The sequence below is a fragment of the Passer domesticus genome, chromosome 8 (assembly GCF_036417665.1).
Source record: "Passer domesticus isolate bPasDom1 chromosome 8, bPasDom1.hap1, whole genome shotgun sequence".
NCBI lineage: Eukaryota > Metazoa > Chordata > Aves > Passeriformes > Passeridae > Passer > Passer domesticus.
In genome coordinates this window covers 23,319,338-23,343,017 of record NC_087481.1, presented here as the reverse complement: position 1 = coordinate 23,343,017, position 23,680 = coordinate 23,319,338, and the positions used below count along the sequence as shown (strand labels likewise).

Below are 23,680 nucleotides of genomic sequence, written 5' to 3'. Positions count from 1 at the left end.
ATACAAGAGTCACTCTATATACAAGCATGCCAAAACAAGGATATTTGATAAACTTCAAATACTATATACCTTTCATTGGAGTAAATTTTGAATAAGGAACAACACACTGCTAATATAAAGCCTAAGAGAGCAACAAAGACTATTCAGCATATATAACTACTGTTCTTCTTGCAGGAATAAAAAAATAGAAAAATAGTTCAAGGAGTCCGTTTATCTGTTACTAGTTTTGCTCTTGTAAAACAGGGGAAAAATCCCACACAAACAATGGCAGAATACTTTGACAGAATTATTTTATGATCTCCTGTTTTTCAGCAGAGACCACTTTAAAACATTAATTTGCTTCAAGGATCTGTTTAAAGCTGAGTAGGTTCCTACACAGTTTCTTTTCAAGACAGAGAACTAGGTTGTGGACTGTTTTGATTCCCCTTTCCTAGCCATCTTGCTCCATACAGTATAAATAATTACAGAACTTGCCTATAAACAAATATTAAAAAAGAATCCTGTCTTTGCTTTTTGTTGTACTAATGATTTCCCTAGAAGGCAGTATATAGCCTGATTTCCACCAACAAAATTCAATTAGAAGGGATGTCCTTATTGACAGGTTTTTATCTAGCCTTGAGCCAGCAGCACCCTCCCAGGCACCCCATCCTTCCAGTTATTTACTGCCAGGAAGTTCCCAACCTGTTACCTTGCATCTTGCCAAAATAGGACTTTTTAACTTTTTGTTTGAGCCAGTGCAGACAGAGGGAAGAACACATGGACCGTTCAGTTTTCAGAATCCATTTTGGGCATTCTCTCCCTATCCAAACACTCTACCACCTTCAGGCTGCATCTCTCAACCGTTTTTCTCAGCCACACTCATAACTCATCTGCTCTACTGCTCTATTGACTTGCTAGATGGGTAGCTTACTGCTCTTCAGGTAAAATTGTACCTAGCTGTAGTTAATTCAGGAGTGTTTCCATTGCTGGTTCTAGGGAATATTTTATGAAATATCCAAAGCTTTACTAAAATTACTGCTACTGTGTCTCCTGTCCTATTTTTCTCCTTAGCAGGATGTCAAGTGTTATTACCAAGGACAAATTGTGTCCTTATCAGTGTGGGCTACTGACATAGCTACAGGAGACTGTGCTAGCTCTTAGAAGTCTGGCACCACACAAGGAGTGGGGATCAGCTGAGGTTTGGATTTAACCTGCACCTGAAGCTGAGGAGCAGCTTGTTCTAAAGTGGAGAACGTCACAGCCACAGCAGGGATCAGGCAGAGGAGGAGGAGGAGGAGGCGCTCTGGTCTTGAGGTTCCAACACAGAAAGCGCTACTACAACCGAAGAGCTGAGAAAGAAAGTACCCCAGGTGCTCCCGTGCAAGGGGTTTTATACAGATACAAATCAGGGGGTGGATACAAACAGCTAACTAATAGAGAACCCTCAGGGGAGGAGTGAGGGGCTTACATCAAGTGTCTGGGGCCAGTTGGGTGGAGAGGATGGGTCACATGGGCCAATGAGGCTTCCAGGAATAGGCAAATTCCAAAGGGGTGTTGCAGACAGGGATTGGCCTGAGGTTAACATGGTAGAGGAGGTTCAGGAACAAAAGGGGCTGGGTTGCCTTGACAGGTGGGGAAAGAGCTGGAATAAGGGGTGGGGAATGGCAGGAGGGACAGCTTTGAGGGAGGGTAAAACCTAGGGGTAAACAACTTGGGGAGAACATGGGGGTACAACAGAATGAGCCAGTTAACAAGGAATCAATAAAATAAATTCAAACTGCAACAGGCTACTACTTCCTTGTCTTATCAGTGCTGACAAGAAGATTAATTATTAAGTTCTTTTGATTATTTATACTCATAGTTAGATTTTGTATAATATACTTGTACTTGATCCCTACAGATCCCACTCAGCCCAAGAGCAATAAGAAGATGTAATGCCTGTGCATTGACAAAACAGTTTATTGACCTCAGCTAAGATGGAACTTAGCCAGGAAACTAGGAACCCTAAGTCTTACACCTTTAAAACTTTCTGATTATGGAAGTACCTAAGTTGAAATCAGAAGGGCAGCTCCTAGCACAGGAACAGCTCAGGACAGCTACATTTCCTGCAAGAAAACAACCAAAAACCTATAAGCCATTAAATCTTCAGGCCAAACAGTTCAGTTCAGCATTAACCCTATTTATTCTGCAAACCAGTGCCACCTGTCAGGACCCCACCTTGCAAACAGCATCAAGAATCCTTTCTCTTTACTACTCACAGCTGAGGTCATGATAGGGGAAAAAAGGAGGGCAAGTTGTGAGAGTATGGGAAAACTGGAAAAACTATGTTTTATTGTCTGGTAAAGGCCTAACTACAGAAGGCCAGGTGCAGCTAAGAGAGCAGAAAAGGTGTAAATAACAGGCTCTATTAAATTCTGTCAGCTGAGAAGTACACACAGTTTACACAGACATCCTCCATTTTCACATTGCAACTTTTAGGCTCTATTTTGATTCATGGACTAATAGTTTCTGCAGACTGAAACTTTAAAACATATTTAAGTTTCTTTTTTTTTTAAATGCACTCAACAGCAAACTCTCCAACAGAAAAATTATGTAACTCAATGGTTATTTCCTCAATGTAGTTTGTGCTGGTATCTCTTATCAATATAAAAACTGTGTTTAATGAAACAAATGCAAGATTTATTGATTTTTTCAGAAAAAAAGTAGTTTTACACAAATAAAAAAGCCAAAAATCTCAGCCCAGGAACTCAGTAACAAATCCCTCAGATTTCCACTCTCACTGTGATGGAGATGATATGGACAAAACCCTGCATGGGTAGGAATCATAAATTGCAAAAAAGGTGTGAAGAAGGACCACATGCTATGTGAAATCAACTGCTTTCCAACCTTGTCTTTTTTCTTTCAGTAACTGAGGAATGTATTACAGCATAGAGACTCTAAAACATTTGCCATTCCTTTATTCAAGCCATAATATAAGCAAAAATCCCCAACAACCCAAAGCAATGCTCACAGGTGGCTTTGGAATGCCATTAACACCTCCTGAACTCAAACATAGCCTCACTCATCCTGCTTTTGCTGGAGCCAGCAGGGTTTTATATGCCTGAAGAGCAGCTGTGATGACAGCACCATTGAAAACACACCTCAGGGCATCAGAGCCTATCTTTGTGAATGAAGCTCATGGCTGCAGGTGCCATACCTCACCTGTTTGGCAATGCTGGGACCTTTCCCAGTAGGAAGGTTTGCTCTGCAGATTATGTGGGAGTATGGATGGTCAACAAATTTTCTGCTGTCCTGTTTCTGTGTAACACTGGTTATAGCTTTTGTTACAGCTGCTGTGGTGAGCCCCAGGACTGTAACACTGATATTCACAGACAAACTCACATTCACACAGTGCAACATTATTTAAGAACTTTGTAATTTCTATGCCTGTTGTTCATAATCAGCCCTTACCCATCACTTCCACATCTCAAGGTGCTCTCCCTCCCTCACAGTTTGTGCCCAAACAGCAGAGAATCATAGCACAGACTGCAAGGATTCAGCTCCAGAGCCAAGAAGTGTATTTTTGTATCCTTAATATTTGTTTAACAAAACATTTCATGGGAAATTCAGCACTTGATTCTCTCTTTGAAATACTGATTTCTCCAGCCATTCCTCCTTAAAGTAGAGAAACCTGTTAAGCTCCTCTGAATATACCAAAGTGAAGATTTCAGGAATATAAAGTAAAGGGTTATAACATCACGATAGATCTAGTACCTGTTGCACTCAGAAATAAACTAGGTATTAAAAACTACACATGCAGGAAGATTAAGCAAAGACTGACAATATAACATACAAGTCTGATTTTAAAACCAGAACAACAGCATCATCCAGTATGAGCTGGCACAGCTCAGCTGGCTTCCAAACTACTCTACATTTCAACTGAAATGCAGTGAAATGCAACACTGTGACACAAATGCAGAAAATAATAGTATTAGTAATGCTCAGATATAGCCAAGGCTTGTCCTTTCTACTCTCTTAGATACAAATCTCACATTCTTTAGGTATTCTCTCAAGATAAGCATAAAAATGTACCACCTTCCTCATTCCAACAACTATGCAGCTTGAAAGAGAAAAAAATGAGGATGGCATGGAGTACAATGTGCATAAACTTCTTACACTTCACTGCGTGATCCAGATTTGTCAGATGTGAAAGACCAGTTCCACCATCTGACGCCTTCTCTAGTCTTGTATCTTCCTTTCTAATCAAAAAGCAATTCACCCTTTATCAAATTCAATACAGAGAAGAGGGAAGTGAAAGAGAAGCAGTACTGAACAACATCTCAGGAGGCTTAAAAAGCCCTTTCAATGCAGCTGTTGCAAAAGGAGGCCAATATTTTGATGGAGCAAAACACAATATCAGAGGTAGAGAAGGATTAAGAAAATAAAATAAACAAGCAAGGTCTTACAAAAGAAAAACGCTAAGATTTAGAAAAAAACTAAGAGCAGGATTCAAATCAGATCCATAAACATCTAAGAGTTATGAACTTTAAAAAATATTTTTCCAAGTATTGCTCACAAAAAGGTTGGGAATCATCCAAACAAAACATTAACTATTTTTATGAGCTTCACACATGAGGAAAAAAAAAAAATCACAATTCAAAAGTTCTTATTTTCCTTCAGTTATTACTCAGAAAACAAAATCGGTTCCTGGTACTATATTCAATTTAAGAATTTTTCCTAAAAACCAGATAAGCATCTTGCTTTTAAAACTGTTTTATATGTATTTCAACTGATTTTACATTGTATTTAAGGATGTTTGGGAACTCTCTGGGATAATCGCATCCATACCATTCTTGAGATCAGGGAATATGACAGCATTCATTAATATTTCTAACCTCCCTTCTTTGAGTGGATCCTTTAAGTGGGAGCTACTTAATTTCTGTGCTTTGCTGGGGTCAGATGAGCCTTCTCCATCCCATTGGTGGCAAGAGCAATCATAGCCCTGTTCAAGGTGCAGAACCCACTGCTGAAATCCCTCCCCTGGCCCATTTCTGGACACCGACACAGTAGAACAGCCCCAGTGACCTACCTGTGCTCAAGAAGAAGGAGCACTTTGTGACACATGGGAAACTGAAGACCAAAGACACGAGTTAGGCAGCACCACAGCATTGAGCGTCTGCAGCCAAGGCAGGATGTGCAGTGCCCCAAAGCAAGGGAAGCACATGGGGACCACCAGGTCCTGGCCTCTGCTTGAGGCCAGGACCTGGTGCTCCACTCTGACACTCAATACTTCTTAATAAAGTGCTGCCTGGCTTGTAGCATGCTGGTGTAACAAAAGGCACATGCTGATGCTGTCGGGGACAGTGGTGCACAGGGAGCATCATGTGCCCAGGAGCCCCAGCTCCACTCAGGCACAGCCACAACAGGGCACTTCAGGCTGCTTTAAGCCTGCTCCCAACCTGGACACACTGCTTGGGAACATGCAGAGATGTCCCAATTCCCTTTTACACAGATCCCGCATTTCCATCTTCAACGTGCCTTCCCCTCTCCTGCCTTTTGTGGCTCACCCTGCCAAAACAGTTGTAAAGGATACAGCAAGTACCGGGAGTTTTGCTCAGCTAACGACAGAAATACACTAATTCTTTGCAAGTGGGAAATGGAAGCTGTAAACATGAATATTAGACATGGATAAAGTTAGCAGGCAAGGCAAAACTGAGAACAGCATATACACAGCTGATTTTATTCAACTCTGGTTAATCGAAATCCAGGCACCTTAACATTCAAAGCACAGACACATTCACTTTTCCATCTTCCTTGAAGTGATAACTGCACAAACTGCAAGCTTGACAGCCCCCAGCAGGACACACAACTTGTGCTACAGCAAAAGTCCTTGCAGCTTCTAGAGATGCACCCCCTCCCCAATTAACCAGCAGTTCATTTGCAAAGCCATCAATCGACAGGACCTCCTTATGGTTGTGGGTTCTGTCATCCTGACTCTACATTTCAGGTTCCCTCCCGGAGGCAGCCTGCAACATTCTGTCACAAAGCTATAATGATGAATTATTGGGTGAATGTTGCCAATACATCTTTGCATTAATTATTCATAATCATGGCAAAATATTTCCCATATTCATAACTTAGTAAGTTAATAATTTAGGTGTATGTTAATCTGAAGATGATGATTCACACAGCAGCCCACATGATGTAGCATTTAATAATTCCTTGAAAGTTAAGACACCTGTCCCATGAAGTTTACAAGAGCAATATCTAAACTGCAACAAGTTTATAGCTAAGTAACACAATAAATCTATATTCATATCAGAACAGTTGGATCCATCTTTGTCATCTCTGCCCAGCAGCATCATTTAATTATTTTCCCCTGTTCACTTCTCATTGGGCCAGCTTCATTGAAAGAGTGGTTTAGGTAAGCAGCTTTTTTAAAACATTAACTTCTAAAAAGCCTGAAGTTAGATAATGGTAAATGGAGATTCACATATGTGGTGGGTTCAGCGCTGGCTATATGTCTATGTACCCTTTAGAATTATTTATTCATTTTCTTGCTGTGAGATAGAATTAAGAGGAAGGCAAAGCAGGCTCAAAACTTTAAAAGTGTCTTTGGAAGAAAGGTTCATTAACAGCAACTAAAAGAAAGAATAATAAGAATCAGTGTAAAACCTTTAGAACACTTCTGCTCCCCCTACAACTTTTTCTTTCCCACTAACAACATACAGAAACAATTCAGTCAATTTATCATTTCTAGAATAGTCTTTCTTCCATTCACTTAGGGGAAGGAGTCCCTTTTGTCAATTTATGGAGACTTCTCCACAAGAAAACTTCTCTCATGGCTTTTAATTTTCACAAATAGCAGCTGGCTGGAAAATCTGCAGTTGTGAAGTCTCTCCCATTTTTCCCACCTCTTCCCATAGTTGCGTTTATGGGCTATGTCACCTTATAGGGTACTATTTTAAAGATTAACTGTTTAAGAGTAAAGGTTCTTTTCATCTATCTTTGAAATCATCTTCATCTCTGGGAACAGAGGTCTTCTTCTCTCCCTGGGGGCACAGGGTCTTCATCACTCTTCTCTCTCTCTGTTCAGACTTCTCATAGGATCACAGCTACCTTGACATCCACTTGCTTTAGCTTTGGTTGTATCTACAATTTGAATGATTCATCTCCCCATACTTTTCAATGTGTTACAGAGAAAAAAGAATCTGCTGTATCAATTATATTCTTCTCCACAGCTTTACAAGAGGATTTTCAATCTAAAACTAAAAGCATCTCCTCACGTCTCCTGACTGGGACTTCATCTTCACTGACCTTGTTGTTTTCCTGTTGTTTCTCTGCGTGTCCTCACTCTGTCCTTTTCTCTCATTCAAGGGAAGAGTGAAGGTCTGCAAGCCTTATTGGGCACTGAAAGAGTTAGGATGTCCCCCGGGCCTTGCAGATGGTGATCCCCGCAGGGAGGGATCCCTGCCGGGCGCTGGCCAGAGCACTGCTGGTGATGGATCTCCAGGCCGCGCTGGGGCCGTGTCAGGATCTCCGGGGGCCCGGGCTGGAACGGGGCAGCCGCTCTGGCCGCGGGGCTGTTTGCAGCCCCGGCTGTGCTCAGTCCCAGCCAGGGGCTGCTTTCTGCGCAGGCTGCAGAGCCGCCTTGGTTTGTGCGGTGGCCGAGCTGTGGGGAGGGCCGGGATCTCAGCGGCCAGGCTTGGACTGAGCGGCCGATGGGCTCCCCTGCCTGCCCTGCAGCTGCTGGGGTCTGGCCTGGCTCTGCCTTGGCTGGGGCCCCACAGCCTCCCCTGCTCTCCCCTGCCCTGCAGCTGCTGGGGTCTGGCCTGGCTCTGCCTTGGCTGGGGCCCCACAGCCTTCCCTGCTCTCCCCTGCCCTGCAGCTGCTGAGGTCTGGCCTGGCTCTGCCTTGGCTGGGGCCCCACAGCCTGCCCTGCCCTGCCCTGCAGCTGCTGGGGTCTGGCCTGGCTCTGCCTTGGCTGGGGCCCCACAGCCTGCCCTGCCCTGCAGCTGCTGGGGTCTGGCCTGGCTCTGCCTTGGCTGGGGCCCCACAGCCTGCCCTGCCCTGCCCTGCAGCTGCTGGGGTCTGGCCTGGCTCTGCCTTGGCTGGGGCCCCACAGCCTCCCCTGCTCTCCCCTGCCCTGCAGCTGCTGGGGTCTGGCCTGGCTCTGCCTTGGCTGGGGCCCCACAGCCTCCCCTGCTCTCCCCTGCCCTGCAGCTGCTGGGGTCTGGCCTGGCTCTGCCTTGGCTGGGGCCCCACAGCCTGCCCTGCTCTCCCTGCCCTGCAGCTGCTGGGGTCTGGCCTGGCTCTGCCTTGGCTGGAGGTCCCACAGCCTCCCCTCCCCTCCTCTCCCTGCCCTGCAGCTGCTGGGGTCTGGCCCGGCCGGGACGGGGTTCCCTGGGAAGGGGCCCAGCCGAGACTGGCTTTGTTACCTGTTTGCCAGCCAGAAGGGAAAGAGAGAATTCCTGGTGTCTGTTCATTTTTACATGTGTGTTCACAGAGGTGTGTCAGCTTTCTTAGTGGTTTAACAGATTATCACTTCTCAAAACTAATAACTGGTTGGTTTTTTTGTCAGACACAGAGGAATCTGCTAGCGGCTTCTCTTAGAACATCACTTTTGTGATATCATACATGCTGTAATTGATATGCCAGAGTAACAAAGCAGTATTTATTATTATGCAGATTTGAAAGGTAGAAATAAGCAGTATTTATTTAGATCATCTGTTAGTAGGTATTGGTATTCTCAAAAACACCTGGTGAAAATCTAAACTACTGCTGAGGTAAATGGAAATATTCTCATTCTACCAAAGTAAGATCTGAAGCTCAAAGCAGTAACCTGTTTATATTTTCCCTCCCAATGCCATGTAAAGATTTTGTTATATATCAGCTCCTAGGAAAGTGCTCTGTGAGACAGCAAATTTTGCTCTTTGTGCAAAAGGCAAATAATTCCAAGACTTTACCACACAAGATGTAGTCCATAAAAATGTGATTTTCCTTTCCCCAAAACTAGAAAACACTGTCTTTTTTTAATACATGTCATTCAGGTTTTTGCTATTTCAGAGGCAGGGTTAGCCAAGTCCTAGGTCCATAACACTATGGACCTACTCCATGGTTTCCATTATTGTAATGTGACTCGTTGCGGGGAGTGGGCAGGAGACAAAGACCATTCACCCCAGAGTTCATGTGGGAACAGAGAGAATTTCTCAAGCTCTTCCTTATGGAGAGTATTTGAAAAACTTGGTCTGGATACTTTCCTTGGATATAGTCTGGATATTTCTGGATGCATTAATCTCTATGCCCCTTCCAGGTTCTGGCCAGTGAAATGCCTGCAGCCTTGGGAGTGATTTGACTGCGCAAGGCCCTGTCAGTCAATCCAGGGGCTGGTTATTTTGCCTAGCACAAACCAGCTAGTATATGGCAGCACATGATTATATAAGAAGCAAGTTTTTTTACAGTCTGAAAAACCATTCACATGAAGAACTTTCCTAAGGAGGTGGCAGAGACACCACCACTGGCAGTTTTTAAGACGTGACTGGACAAAGGGCTAGATAATCTCACCTAGGCTCCCTTTCCCACAAAAGCTGGGCAGATGGTCTCCAAGGTTCCTTCAAATTTGGGCTTCTTTATGATGATTCTGTGAGTTCTGGCCCAGTGCCTATAGCACAACCTAAGAGCCAAAAACTATTCTTTTTTATAAAAAAGGGCTTATCACTAGCACACTTTCCCTGCTGTTTGGCTAAGTCTTTCATGCAGGAGCCCTGACACATGATTCCTTGTTCATAGATATAAGGAGGGGAACAGATAATTGCTGGGGGCTTCACAGATCTCTCTTGCACCTGAGAGCTGATGTCTTCTCCAAATCTTCCTGTTTTGTTTTATATTTGCATACATAGTTCTTCCAAGATCATATTTCATGTATCTCTCACCACTTTTCTCTTTCCTCCAGGCTACTTTTGCCTGGCTTGTAAGCTGTTGTTAGACCAGAGCCTGAACTGCAGGTTCCATCTGGCAGCATGACAAGCAGAGTGGGCAGATGACTCCCCCTTTCCTGCAGAAATATAAATGTTCCTCAGACATCTTAGCAATGTTAATACTTCACAAAAGCTTGACCTTGCTGGCATGGAGAGTCAGGTGAACGGAGCATAGTAATTCCCATCATTCTCTTCTCATAGGGTATCCTGTATCCTCTGTCTGTGCAGATGTTGTTCTTACACTTTCTCCTTGTCCAAATGCTCAATCTACTGTGCTAGTACAATTGGATGCTTTCGCAGGGAGATGTTCAAATTCTATTCCTTCCAAGTTTTGTATTGTGCCAATTTGTTAAGTGTACTCTCCATCCCTTCCTTCAATTCATTTACAAATAAAAGCCATACTTGAGTGGTACCAGGCCCAGGCCAGCCAGCTGAGGAACACCCACCCTCTTTCACAGCTGCCACTTACAACTATTCCCCAAATGCAGTTTTCAGCCATTCATGCACCACCAGTAGCTGTTCTCACTGACAAAGTCCCTCACAAACCCTGAACTACAGCAGGCAGTCTCCCATTTGTCATTCAGTAGCAGCCAGAGCTGCCTCCATCATAGCTGGCTCCAGCCCATGGCAGTGCAGTTTACCTGTGCAAGGGGAAGGGGTGGAGGAAGTGCAGCAGCCTGGTAAGAGCACACACTGACTCCACCAGGCAGAACACTTTTACAGCTGCAGTAATTGATTACCTTTGCAACAATCACACTCTGCCAGCTTCATTTTTCAGGAAAAAAACATCAGATTGGAACAGATGGGGGCAGATAAAAACAGATTGCACAGAACAGGCACAGTCTAATAGTGGATTGGGAATACTGAGCAAATATAAGAAGCCCATGTGCTTTGTGTCTGAATTGGAAACAGAGCTCTTTCATTGCAGCTTTCAAATGCTGGTGTAAATGCTCTTCTATCTGTTCTGACAGCTAATGGCAAATGATCACATTTGCAATAGCTTTACTTGGGGCTCAATGCTGCAGTTATGACCAGGATCACAGATCTGCATAAAGATGGGCACAGACTTCTCTTGCTCACAGAAAGCAAGGAGATGCAAGCACAGAGGGTGTCCTCAAGCCACAGCTGCTCCATCAATCCACAGCTCATCCCTCACCTGGTCACCAACACTGTATCCACAAAGTCAACTGTGCTCAGCAATGCTGTTCCATCCACAACCATCTTTTGATGAACATAGAATCAGTCTTCCACTTAGGAGATGATGATACAGAAAACAGTTCTGGTAAAGTAAACTTTTTAAATTAAGTTTTCTACATCAATTAAAATATTTTCTGGTACAGTGAGGCAAAACAGGAATCCAGATAAAACTGTAAGTAGCCTGTCCATTCCAAATCAGTTAATTTCTGTTCTTTCCTCTGCATGGTTGCTAAATGCTGGCTCTACCCCCTTTGCCTTGTATTTCTAAGGTGCAAGGAAGATTTCCATCTTAAATCTTCATTCTTGGTTTAATTATATTGCTGGAGCATTGCAGTGAAATGAGCATCCATCAAATTGTCCTGTATTTTCACTCTGAGTGATCCTACTTAGGGTTGGTGCAGGGAGGGTTACACTCATAGCGCTGACTTTTTTTTTGTGACTTAATCTAATCAATCAATCCTTTCTTTACATGGCAGGCTAAACATAGTGTTTTCACCCAATTTCTATACAGCTAAAAAAAAATTGATAGCTCTTTGCCAAAAATTGCATTTATAGCATTTGGACCCACCTTTTTCAAAAAGGATTGCACCAAGGACCTGGAATTTCATCACGAGGTATACCAAAAGCTATTAAAAACTTCCAGAAATCCATGGGGTGGGGGGGGGGGGGGAATTACAACAGCAGGCTATCACTGAATGCACCAAACAGAAATAATTAACACTTGTTTCTCTTTGTGAATAATGCATAGCGTTGCTGATGGTGGAGACAGGAATACCACCCATACACACCAAGGGTCATGCAGCAACAGCCAGCATTTTTTGAAGGGCAGCCCCTTTTATAGGGGCTTTAAATTTCCTGCTCGTACAGAGTTGATTGGACAAAGATTTCGACTCCACCACTCCCCCGGCCGATGATGTGGGTGCATCCTTGGCTCGAAGGAATTGGCTGGGGTCCACTTGTCTGAGCTTGAATTCAGCCAATCATTTTCATACTTGGGGACTTCTTTACTTCAATGAGCTAACTGCTTGAGTGTCTGTCAAAGCCAAATTGTTTGTGCAGCTATGGACGAGCTGTAGCTGTCACGGCATAGCTGTAATAACAGCTTTGCTTTCAAGCAATCACTATGCCATGTAGCCAGGAGGTAGAGCCAGAAAGTAAAGCACACTTCAACAGTTGTGTTCTCCTTATGCTCTTCCCAACAGGACTGAGGAAAACACAGACCTAGGTGGAAGGACAGCCTCCCCTCAGTCTTTCTGACAGGTTGTCTATATAGCTTTCTTCAGGCCAGTGCACAAAAATCCCACAAGTTGTACTTCACGATGAAAAGGAAGCTTACACTTCCTTTTACACTTCCTTGGGAATTTATTTTTATTGTCCTACTGACTGGGGTTTTGGTGCTTTTCCTTGCATTATAATGCCTCTGCCAAGTATACAATACAGCTTGCTAGTGAAAGCTTGAGGATAACCCAAGTTCTGCCAAACTGTTTTTTCTCACACTGTTGCTGCTTCTATTCCAGCTTCTTAGTGTTTCCAGTCACCACAATCACCTAGTAGGAAGACAGAAGGATATTCAATGCCATTTGGGAAGGGTGACCCTCACAGAAGGCCCGATGGCAATCCTTGGTGTACCTTTAACTATTCATTTGGGCCTACTCAATTTAAACAAGTCTGCCAGGCTAGTAAGCCGGGACACTACCAGTGCTGCAACCCACTGTGTCCTTACCACAGGGATTGAAAATAGCCATGGTATGGTGAAGGTAGCAATTACTTACAAATCCACCTGTCCAAAACCTACAGATGCTGCCACCTTTAACAGGCTGCAGGGACAGAGACCTCCCAGGCTCAGGACAATGCAGGCAAGGTGAAGCACCACCTTCCCTTGTACCACAGGGGCAGACAATAGCCTAGGATGCATCTCTGCTATGGGCAAGTGTCTTCAGAGGGCTTCCAACACCAGAAAACCACTGGCTTTGCTTCCAGGATCACTCACCTCAAAACTGCCCCAGAATGCCCTGTTTCAGCAGGGCCTAGAGATGCAGCTGCACATGCATCCCCCAGGCACAGTGCGGATGGGGCCAGAGCCACCCCTGCTCCCTGGGCACAGGAGCCAAGCAGGCTCCACAGCACTGCTGCTGCTACAGCACTGCTGCAGAGATTGTGCTCAAGTAGCACAACTGTGAGCCATGCACAAGCACTGCCAGTCTCTCAGCTACTTTTCTCTTGGAAGGAGAGAATTTTCATATAAAAAGGTAAAAGAAAATCCTAAAAATTTGTTTTGCTTCCAGGGCACACTATTAAAAAAAAAAAATTACAGCAATACCTCAGACCAAATGTTTGAATCCCAAACATCTTCAAAGAGCGAGGCTAACAGCACTTTCATTCTTTTTCATTTAAACTAAATGGTTTGCTGCATACACGCTGTTCACTTCAAAAGACCATTCTTAATCCCTTAATAAATAGCAGCCTAGAAGGAATCACATAAAAGTTTTCAACACATTAGCCAAAACAGCAGCCAGCAGACAGGCAGGACTGAATTAACTGTATGAATCCTTCTCACAGGTATCTTTGCAAAGTGGAAAATTACCAGTAGGAAAGTACTATTCGAAGGCAGAAAGTTTTTTAGGGTTTTTTGTTTTCAATTAATGAAATAGGTTTCATTGCACTGCAGGTTAGGTGATCTAAAACACAAATCTATCTTTAAAAACACAGTGCAGCTTTTGATACAAATCAAACTGTATTTATACCTATCAATTATATCCAAAGAGTAATGATGATGTGAAAGTGGTAATGAAAAGAAAGTAAAAAGCTCCAATCTTGTCACATAATTGCTCCCTGGTTTCAGTGACTACTTCTGGCAGATTTGAACTAGACTACTTTCTAACAATAATCTGAAGAAAAATATCTGTATGAAGACTAGCTTAGCAGATTCATAAACTGATAATTAAATAGAAAAAGTTAATTAATATTTTTTTTCTATTTAATTTAATAATTAAATATAAAAAAATTCCACTTTTGGTAAAACTCTTCCTGATTCATCCTTGGCTCTGAGAATTTTTGGCACTGCCTTGTCTCCAATCACCCATGCGATAGCTGAAATCCGAGTTTAAAAGTAAGGTTCCCTTCAATAAGAAAGGATGAAGATTTCCTTGTCTCAGGAAAACTTTATCCTTCTCTACACCTTAGCATGTTTATTTACAAGCAACTAAAAAACCATCAGATTGGAACAGATGGGGGCTTTCAGCACAGACCAACATCTACCCTAATCACCCATTCAACAAAGCCCTAGCAATCAATTGACAGCTATCAAACCCCATCCACACTCTGCAGAGTAATTGGAACAGTTTTGGAAGGACTCCTTTCAACTCTTTTTGGAGGTACCAGCTCTTGAGGGATCACCACTGAGTCTTTATTCTGATAAAAAGACGTTGGAGCTCTGATCCCTCATCCTCTGAATTTTAAGAGCTGTGGTGACCTTCAGTGATTTTGGTATTTATCACAAAACCAAACAAAATTCCATGAGCCTTGTTTCTGTTATGGAAGTAGCATGCACCTGCAATACCTAATCTTACATGTCACGTTCCAATTTAAGGCCAAAAAGGAGTCAGCCTAGCTGGTACAAAGAGCACCACCGTGCATACTCAAAAGGTTGCATACATCAGTTCATCTCTCACATTTGGTCAAAAAAACCCCAAAACAAACAAACAAAAAACAAAAACAAAAAAAAAACCCAAAACAAAAAACCCCCCACAAACAAAAAAAAACAAAATTAAAAAACCCAAAAAAAGAAAAAAAAAAAAAAAAAGGAAAAAAAGAAGTTTATGAATTCAAAGGGCACATGCTCATGTGCCCACACATGAGCATGTCAGCACTCAGCTCAGCCTCCTCCTGAGTGCTTTGTACAGATCCAGCCTCTCTGAGAATAAGCATACTGTGGATTTTAGGAAGCAGAAAGGTAGAGTGGATGATCAGAGCTCCTTCTGTGGAAGGAACAATTAGGCATCTTAAGGCTCTCCCTGGCAAGGCTGGACTAAGCAACAATGTAACAAGGTTCTGCCAACTCAGCAGTGAGATGGGAAGGTAAATAAGAAATGACCATTAACTATCTCGCATTAGCTATAAGAATCAGGGGAGATCAAATGAAGTTATCTGCAACAGAGCCAAACCAAAGAAATACAAAGATTTGACAAAACTGACTAGACTGGGGAGCTCATTGCCCTGGTGGCTGCAATGAGAACATTTAAAAGGGGTCAGTAAGCAATCAGTTAAATTAATTGATTACTTAAAACTTCATTTGGCCCTATGTGGAAAGGTGTCATCACCTCTCCCTGAAGCTATCTCTACTCCATTTCAGGAGACAGAGTTTTCTGAAGCATCATTCCTATTCATATTCTCTGCTTCCTCAGGCAGGAAGCCACTTCCTGACACTTATGCCTTGAATATGTGTTAAAATACCTTGAAATATAATGTAATCAAACCTGAAGTGAGTGCTGATGCAATAGTCCTGATGCCCAGGAGCCTTGTGATCCACACACAAGATAAATTCCTGGTTTTTGTTAGGGTATTCCCTTTTCATGACAAAATTAGGGTTAGACTTTTTTCTTCCCACAGTACCAAGATCTCCCTTATCCTTAAAGCCTTGATGTACAAAAATTATTTTCATTTGCAGCAGAGCAGTTTAGTTTGTCTTACAGCCCAAGGTCGGAGGAACAGGGTATATTTTTCCCAAGGAAAGGGTCACAAATGAGCTGGGATGGCAGCTGTCCCACACCACCCTGGGCTAGCAGGGGAAAGCACAACCATGCCACAAACAGCTGCAAGTGACTCAGCCAATTCCACAGCAGAGATGCCAAGAAAGTCCAGCTGCCAGGCTTGGCACAGAGGCAGGACAAGGAGTACTCCTACCCTACATGGGGGTCAACACTACTTGAGTGCTGCAGACACTGCTAAATAAAATGCATCTTGACACCAAAAATCCTTCCTTTGCATCCCTGTGAAACGATTGCACCAAAGTTATGTCCTGTTTCACTTGGAAAAAAGCAGCAACTTTCATCTTAATCCTTAAGGACTTTCACTTTAGAAGAGAAACAGGAACCATCCCCTTCTAATGGTGTACTAATTGAATTGATTAACCAAGTTGGGTTTTTCCTTTTCCTTTGAGCAGACATGCAATGCCTGTCACATCACTGTGGTGAGCACCCCTGTCCCCTCAGACAAAGCCTTCATTAGGCTCTTGCTTCCCTCCTGCTTGACCTCAGGACCTCTCTGGTGCACAGCTGTCACCTCTATAATGTTGCCACGCTCAGTCAGTCCCAGGCCAGGTCTGACAGAGCCACCTGAAGTTCCTCTCTGCACTGGGGCTGGAGCTGCCGGAGCCCCTCTGCACTCTGCATGACAGGACTCAGGCTGCTTCAGGCAGGGGACTCCATCTGAGAGATTTCCTTTTCCACAGAATAATTAAAACGTTAATCTAGCCAAAATCTTACAATACATACAAAAGCTGTTTGTCAGTTCTTGTGTCTATTTCTCTTCAAACCCAATAGACAAAGTAGTTGCCCTCTCGTCTTTGTGATCATTATTTGAACTGCATAGTTGCAATATAGCTTGAATATAATTTAAATTTTGCTTAGCTGATTTTCATTCTATTATTTCTTTTTCTCTCAGCAAGTATATATTTGATCTTGAGAGTAAAATTGTTATAATTAAATCTGTGTTTTTAAAGGTAACATGAATTACAGGGTAAAGCTGAAATAATACGTAACAGCTTGCATGGCATTATATAGATAGAATAATAACTCACTTGTCTGAGCAGCACACCAGGACAGATTAGTTGTTACCCAAGGAAGTTTTGTTATTCAGATTTTAGAACCCATTGAAATACTACATGATGCTTAAATATATTACAAAAGTCTCTACAGAAATACAAGTCTATAATAAAGATGCAGTTAGAAATGTCAGCCTTTCAACTCAAACTGAAGATTTGAACACTCACCTCCCAGCCTAAATCCCCAAGATAATGGCCAAGGTGCTGCCTAAGGCAGAGACAGTCCTTTAACCTCTTTTTACTTCACTGTGACACACAAGTTGAATAAATAGAAAAGATGGGTTCAAGGGAGGAAGAATGAAATCTCAATTGAATTACTACAACCCAAATTTTCCCATGTTTTATGTTTAGGACATCAGGTCTTAACAGCTTAAGTTTGGCCTGGAACTGAAAAGGCCACTTTTTACTTCAAAACCTGCACCTATTTATTTAAGTACAATTATGTGAACATCTTTGCATCAAAAGACTAACAAAAGCATAGTAGATTCACTTGCCCTCTTTAATACAAATGATATTTACTTTTTTAGTTCCTTTCCATATTCTTGACAATCCAGTGAGAATGAGGCAAGTGCATGGGAGGCCTGCACTACTATGTCAGGCAATTTAGCTTCTGAAATGCATAATCCTGGTACTTTCACCTGTTTTTCTTTATATAGCACATGTGAATTCCATGTGATTTTTGTATTTCACAAGTAAAATTATGCCCCTAATTGGTATGCCATAATAAAATGTCTGAATGAGCCCTGTCTGCTCTGATATGCTGGAAATTTTAGATTCAAATTAAGTTAGGGATTGATTTCAATTTCAAAAGTGTTTTTGAAATTTAACAAGTGAAATACAGATACTGTTTTCAAAAAGGGACACAAAAGATGAGAACACAAACTGTTTGGTCAGGCAGTTGATGCTTAGACAGCAGAAGTGTTACACATATGAAAATGTTTTTCACTGTGTTACTGTCCTCTTGATTTAAGAGAACAGTAGGGTGGTTGTTTTAACAACTCTTCTATATGAGCACATACTGATGCATGGAGTTTAATCTTCTGCTACTTATTTTATAACCTAGAAATGCATTCTTAAAAAAAACCAAACAAACAAGGAAAACTTGTAAGTTGTGAAATAAAGATCATAAGGTAGTTTTGTTACTGCTTAGTAGGGCATTCTGTAATGACCAAGAGATGAAGAAATACTGTTACTCTGAAATTAACAGGAAGACATTTGTTGGCTTTGAAAGCCATTACGAAGGGCAGTTTCCCTTTTGAACAGTTTATCCTTGTATAAATGCTATTTATACTTCCATAAACTCCACAGCACAGCTTCTCTGTTTCCAAACACAGCACAAGCATCAAGCTGGGTGTTTTTTTTTTATTTTCAATCTCAAGTAGCTCCTAAAAATACTCAAGAAATTTTAATCTAATGCTGCTGAGAATGAAAAGGCTTAAAAATGGAAACGTGAAGGAAGATTTGGCCTATTTTGTTCTGTTCTGCTAGGATTATAAGAAAAAAAGCAAGGTTACCTTTTTGAAGAAAATGCTTTACTGGTAAATAAACCACCTGCTTCTGATTCTGCCTGCCATGGGTTTACAATTGCTGATCTTTCCATTCAGGGGCCAATGGGCCCCTCCATTCTTCTCAGGAAGATCTGTTCTTCTCACCTACACAACATTACTCTGAGCTGCTGCTGCTGCCTCCACCACTATCTGTTACCTGAAGTCAAGAATTTTCCACTGTGATGGAAACTACAAAAGAGCACAAGTGTGTTCACTGGGGAAATATCACACAATGCCTTGGATGTCTGACACCCCTCACAAGAGCTGGGCAAGAGCAAAGCCTCTCAGCAGAGACACATCTGGATTAAAATATAGGAGACTGGGAGAGGAAAGCAGGGACAGACCTGCCTAGGATAAGATTTCCAGAGACAAGATTTAAAGGATATATGGTGTAACAGAAAGCAAATAAATTCAATTTAGTATAACATCCTGCATACAAGGTATCACCTAGCAGTTTACAGAGAGATAAGAGACTAAGATAATGCTTTGGAAAATTGGATACTGTGACTCATAAAAGAAAAACAGGAAAATACACAAATAAAGTTAAAGCCATTCAGGTAAAGGAAAACTGCTGAATTTAAAAGCATCAAGAATACAAGTGTATGTTCTTACAGAAGAGACACAACTAAAGAAAAAATGAACCTCAAACAATTAAAGGCTCCTTTAAGCATCTACAGCCCCAGTGTTTATCAAAGCATCCCTGTACAAGAAGTATTAGGTGGATGGAAAACAACTTTAACTTGGCAGAACTGGAACCACACAAAAATCTCAACTTTTCAATGTGTCCAAGACTTGCCTCTGCCTTAGGCAAAACCTTAAATAGAGATTTCAAAAAATGGACAAGATTTCCTGAAATATAAAAAACCCTGACTTGAAATCAGATAAATTTGAATTAAATCTCTTTTTATTTAGATACAATGTTATAAATTCTGTGTTGAAGTAAGGGAGAGGAATAAAAAAGGCATGATAAAAGCATGAATCAATCAAGAGCAACAAATACATGAGAGAGCTGAAAACACAACAGAGTCACAATTTCTGGATGCACCGGAGTAATAAAACCCCTCTATTTACATGCAAAATTTAAGCTGAAAATTGTGACAACACCACATTTTTAATAATAACTTCAGAAAAAGGAACAAGCAGGTCACAAGGTCAAGCACCAGGGGCAGAGCTTGAAAGGACTTCTCACATAATCTGCCTGGGCAGCTCCAAAGCCTGGGAAGCAGAAGAGCTGCCAGTGCTGGGATGCTGCCCCTGGATGTACCAGTACAGAGTTGTAGCACACTAGCACTGGCGGAGACTGTTCAAGAGGAAGCCAGATGCCCTGAACACTGGGAATCACAAAAGTACCAGCAGAAAGAGCATGAAGAATGTCCTCATGCACCACTTGGAAGGGCAGATGGGCAGCATTTCAGGGCAGGAGAAGCAACCAACACAGCCTTGACCACCTGCAGTTTCTGCTGCAGGCAGCAAACACCTGCACAGGGACAGCTGAAGGGAAAGAGCTGGAGGATCATAAAGGCGGGGGAATTATTGATTTTTTTCTTTTAGGTGGGAGATTTTATCCTAGAAACAGAAAGTAGTGGAATCAAAGAGGCAGCAGAATCTGGATGGACAGATCAGTGAGTACAAGGTGCTAAGTTAGTGACTGACAGCATTGCAGAGGGCATCACCTGAACAAGCTCTTATCACTTTCAAAACTAAACTTGTCAGAAGTGCCGGAGTGTGGCAAAAGTTACTGCAACTCTGGAAGCCAAATTACAAACTAAGGTTCCCAGAAGGTGGGGACTGGGCTGCACCCATGCCCAAGTGACAATTGTCACTAGCCTGCCCATATCTATATCCCTCCTGGGCACAGAGGACCCAGCCCTGCTGCAGCTTGCCAAGTGCCCCACTCCTGCCCCACATCAGGCAGTTGGCAGCCACTGCCCAGATTGTCTCCTCCACCTTGCATGAGGCTTCTCACTCATCCCTCCTCTCTCCTGGTGCACACCTATGTCAAAAACTTCCAAACTTCCTTCCAAGATTAGTGCCCATGGATTAATCTTCCTACCATGTTTATCTTATTCTAACTCACGTTAACACAACATAGTAAATAGCCCTGCTTTTCTCAGCATACTAGCACTAGTCACCATCAACTACAGCCACTGGAAAAGACCATCTCCTCTCACTGGAGCCACTCACTTGCCATCAGGTATTCCCAGACCCCTCCCCTTTGCACCAAAGTCCCTCAGCCTGACTGCCTTGGAGCAACAAAAGGTGCAGCTGCATGAACAGCGACTCCCAAGCAATCACTGCCATTTGGTTTTACCCTAGTTCAGTGAAGGAAAAGCTAGGAACAGTTAAAGGATCTTTCCAGGATGTTTTTCCCTGAAAGCACTGCATTCCAGCATTCACCCTGTGAAGCAGAGGTCAGAGTACATGAGGTGTCCACTGGAGTCACATGACAGATAATCCTTTCAAAACCACAACATACAAGCACTGTTTCCAACAAAAGGAAAATTACATGAAAATTAAGGTGTTTCACTTCTCATAGAACCACTACAGTACAAATTTTCATCTCAACTGTTATTCTATGAGAACCTTCAGGAATATTTTTTGCCATTGAATCTTGTAAAAAACCCACTTCTTAGGAGAAAATGTAAGTATTGGATCTATTTTTCTTCCAAGAAGGACAGAAAATTTCTCAATTTTGTAAGCACAGTAGTCTTATGACATGAAACATACTTTGCATCAACTAAAGCTGTTGTGTATATTAAAATGATCAATGTTGAAAGCTTCTGAAATTATTTTCACAGCTAGATACTGCTTTTTCAAGGCTTAAAACAATTTCCTTCTATAATTTTATAGATTGGGAATCAGCCATTAAGATGAATATGTTCAAAATACTCAGTGCTTTTCTGGCATTTTCATTTCTAGAGTATACAAAAATATTCTGAACACGCCAAAAGTCACAATTGCAAATAAATTCAAGTACCTGACTACCTCCAAATAAACAGGAAATTTCCTCTGATGTAGCACAATAATTATTAAAAATATTTGAGAGGTCAGATGATAGATTGAATTCCTCTAGTATTTTATGAAAAAATATAAGTTAACTATATTTATTGAGCAACAGCACCAGTTGTAAAACAATTTAAGATACAGCGATTAACTTTGAAACCACAGGTGAGTCCAATTTAGACCAAAACCCCACACAACTGATCCACAAATAATGAGAACAGGTAACTGTTGTAATGCTTCAGCACCTGAACCCTATGATGAGAAGCCTGAAAATGAGCTTGGCTTTTAGAACCTTTTTCTGCTCTAGAAACAGAGAATTTCTCAGGACAATTTATTAATTGTGACAGATATGTCTTGGAAGTTAAAGAACTGCCATTACTTTTTACATAAAGATGTGTTGCAAATCTCAGTTGTAAAGATGACAAATTAGCTATACTGAAATCAAGCATTTCCTCAAAAGCTCCTGCTCTACATTTGTGTTTGTACAGAGCTAGGTTGCTCCCTTATGGATGTAAGTGTACATAAAATTGAAAAATTATAAGTTAAACTGGGACTCTTAAACATCTTCCTGATGTGCTCTAAGAGTTCACACAAGGCACTTGATTTTGGTGCAAGGTTTAACTGCATTTCTATTAACCTACTGCAGCCATTAGAGTTTTATTCCATTAATTTACAGTAAATTATGTTGGCTTGATCACTGGTTAAAAATATTTTTAAAGCAGAAGCTATGCTGGAATACTCACTCTTTGAGCAATAAAGTAAATAGTTATCCCAATTCTGTATCTGGGGCAAAAGATAACCAGTCAATACTCAAGAACAGACTACATAAGTGACTTGAAAATTAAATTACATTGCAGCTCAATGTAATTTAAAATGTCAGAGAAATCAGAGGCTCTCACAGATTTTAATTAAAGCTGTATATTCAGACCTTGCCTTTACCTCACCCTACTACTACTATTCCTTTAAAGTTTATTCACTGCTCTGCATAAAACCATAAAACAACCAAATTTATTCCAACTTTTTTTACAGTAGAATAGTTTTTAAATAAACAAGGACAACGTTTCCCATCTTAAATAAAGAAGTGTTTTAGACAGTGGCATTTCAGAAACTCAAGCACACTCATGGCATAATTTCATTGACCATGGAAATAGCCAGCTCAAATGCATGCTACATCTCAGTCACAGAACAAAAAGTAGTTTAATATTCTTCAACCAGTTTCAAGGGGGGACATGAAGCTGAAACAAAGCAGCAAGTAAAAACCACAAAAAAGAGGCTTTGCAGGGAAGCTGTTGGAGTCAGGAGCCTGTGGGACTGAGGGAAGCCACAGATGTGGGGTCACTGGGCACCCCAACCCTCCCTCTCCCAGAGCAGCATCCTGGCGGTCCCAGGAACCCTGCAGGGAGCAGGGCACATGCCATGAGCCTGTGGGGTCAGAGGGCACTGCCATGAGCAGAGCTCGGCTCCCATACCTGCCAAGGGCTGCGAGGCACCTCAGCAGGCAACTGCATGGTTATGAGTTGAGGCATGAGAGGGATGGTGCATGTGGCCAAACACACCAAGGAAAAGTAAAAAAAAACAAACCAAGCAACCACACCCAGTGGGTCCAAAGCACCAGAAAGGCCCTACAGAGCTGTGCTGGGCTGCACAGCGGAGCAGACAAACCCTGCAATCCTCACAAAGCCCAACAACCTCCAGATTAATACAGCTCCCTTGAACACAGCCATGATATTCCCTGATGAAAAAGAAAACTCTCCTTGTCAGTCTTCCCTTACCTTTTATCCCAGTAAACACATGGGGCTCAAGCCAGCTGCCTAGCCAGGCCACTCTGGGGGCAAACATGAGGGCACTGGACACTGCCCACTCTGAAATGGGGCAGACGAGGCCGGGTGGGCTCAGGTGCTGCTCTTCGGGACAATTAACCTCAGTCGGGTGGGGGGTTAGGGCAGGTACAGGCTCAGGGACAAATATGAGGGCAATTTACCTCAATCAGGGCCCAAGCAGGAGCTTCCATGGTTTTCTTTCCAGCCAACATCAGTTCCTCCCTCTGGAAATGTGGCAGCAGAAGACCATGAATGATAGTGCCAAAGGCGATTCCCAAAGGCTGGAGTAGCCAGTGGTAATTAATTTTCTATGAAGAATTCAATATCTTGTTTGATTTTTTTAATATATTCAAAAAT

At 42.3% G+C, this 23,680-nt stretch overlaps 1 long non-coding RNA gene across 1 annotated transcript; it reads right to left on the bottom strand.

The window, feature by feature from the left end:
• Nucleotides 1-8,549: 8,549 nt before the first annotated feature.
• Nucleotides 8,550-23,432, bottom strand: LOC135306125 (uncharacterized). Its single transcript, XR_010366979.1, has 2 exons — nucleotides 23,276-23,432; nucleotides 8,550-12,679 (listed from the first exon to the last, which is right to left on the bottom strand). It is a non-coding gene; the product is annotated as an uncharacterized LOC135306125 (long non-coding RNA).
• Between the last annotated feature and the right edge of the window lie 248 nt (nucleotides 23,433-23,680).